General features: G+C 30.9%; 1 protein-coding gene across 4 annotated transcripts in view; it reads right to left on the bottom strand.

Moving 5' to 3' along the window:
* Nucleotides 1–1,795, bottom strand: part of LOC117175217 (THAP domain-containing protein 5-like) — a 17,279-nt gene that overhangs the window by 8,751 nt on the left and 6,733 nt on the right. The window lies entirely within an intron of this gene.

The raw sequence follows: 1,795 nt of genomic DNA, 5'->3' as shown, positions 1-1,795 counted from the left end.
AAGAGGGAGCTCTTCTTAATATTTTGACACCAAAATCATGTCGATACACCTTACTGACTGCGAGTAAAGCCACCCACGCTTTAACTTGACAGACTGTAATCTTATGAAATCAGTATTTTGAGTTTTAAAATATTAGAACATTGTGCGCGCTATGCGCGAACTAATTACACTTTTAAAAAAAAAATCAGCTCATTTTTCATCGATTTGTTATAGGTTTTAGTGAAAATCTTGCACAACTTGAAAACGTTGTACATATATGATTTACAGAAGTTTTTCATTGTAACGAGATAATTCCAGTATCTTCAATATGAATGACAAACAATTTTTTATTTACTTAAAATTCTTATAAATTAGCTGATTATTTTTCTTATTAACAAAATATATAGCGCTGCGTGTTTAATTATTCGACATCGTACTTTTAATATTTTTTTAACACTTAAAAAACATAAAAAATACGTTTCGAAGGTATTTACAGTAGTAGAATTAAATTGGACTATTTGAATTTGATTCGAATTTTCTATAAAATTCCATTTACCACGTTTTCTGGACATATTTATCACATAGTTGTATTAAATTATTATATTTGAAGGGTCCGGGGTCTAAGCCTGTTAAATGAGATTTTTGTCGAAAAAAATTCCTATTAATTTTTTTAAAATAGATTTTCGAAAATCGCGTTTTGGCATCTACAGCATAGGTCCGCGGAATGATTTTTCTTCGCAGTGTAAAATTTCTGAAATGTCATTTAACAGGTTTAGATTAACAGTCAAAATAGTATTTTTACAATAAATCTAAAATAACCATTTTTTAATAATTTCGTTGCGCTATTTACATTTAAATAATAATTTTGAAAATCAAAACTCGCTAAAACTGGTTCTGTTTTGCTAGTTATATCAAAAATCAAAGTTTCTCTTGATACCTTGATCATGCAATATGTCAAATTTTACGCAAAAGTTGATACTGCCGAGAAAAAAACTTTTTTGCTACAAATGTTATACCGAAAGTAGTCAAGTTGGTTTTTTAAAAATGAGTCATACCGAATCACTCGGTATGGCGACTTTATTCAATGGTAAATTACAGATGTAACTTATGAGACTGAAGAATATGGACTGTCTCAAAGAATAGAGCGAGCCTTTATATAGCTGTAGAGTAGAGTAGGGATGGGTCAGAGTACAATGTGTAACACTTCTCCCTTTAGACTGATTTTGGGCCCTCAAAATCTAACTTTTCGTTGTTTCAGTATTGGAGCTGCTGGTTCTAACAATTCTGAAGCTACATTGTAACTTACAACGTGAGTCGGAGTTTCAATTCGAGTTTTGAAACATATAAAGCATAGTTTAGAAGGAATGCAGTTTTTTAAACATTCGCAAAATCCTATTCTGTATAAAGTATAAACGGTTCCTAAACTTAATGCTGCATAACTAATGTATTGCAACCATTCTATACTAGTTTCTTTCCAACTTCTTAAACGCCTATCTTTGGCGATATTCAAGAGAATATTCTCGGTGTCGTCTAAGCTTAACCTAGCTTGTCGCAGTTCCTCGTTGCTGATTTGCTTTGGTAATTGTAACAATTTATCCTTGAATTTTTCTATATCGACTGCTTCGAATTTGCTGTCATATGTGACGTTTATCCATTCATGAGTTACGTATTTTAATTCTGTATTTAGTTCAAGAATATCGTGGTTATTAAAAACTTTACAATCGTTTCCGGTAATAGATGCTACATAATCTAGTTCTATTGTTCGAAGATTTTCGTTACAAGCGATATCTAAAGTTATTTTGTTAATGGGTATAAT

The sequence above is a fragment of the Belonocnema kinseyi genome, chromosome 6 (assembly GCF_010883055.1).
Source record: "Belonocnema kinseyi isolate 2016_QV_RU_SX_M_011 chromosome 6, B_treatae_v1, whole genome shotgun sequence".
Lineage (NCBI taxonomy): Eukaryota > Metazoa > Arthropoda > Insecta > Hymenoptera > Cynipidae > Belonocnema > Belonocnema kinseyi.
This window is presented reverse-complemented; position numbering and strand designations above follow the sequence as displayed.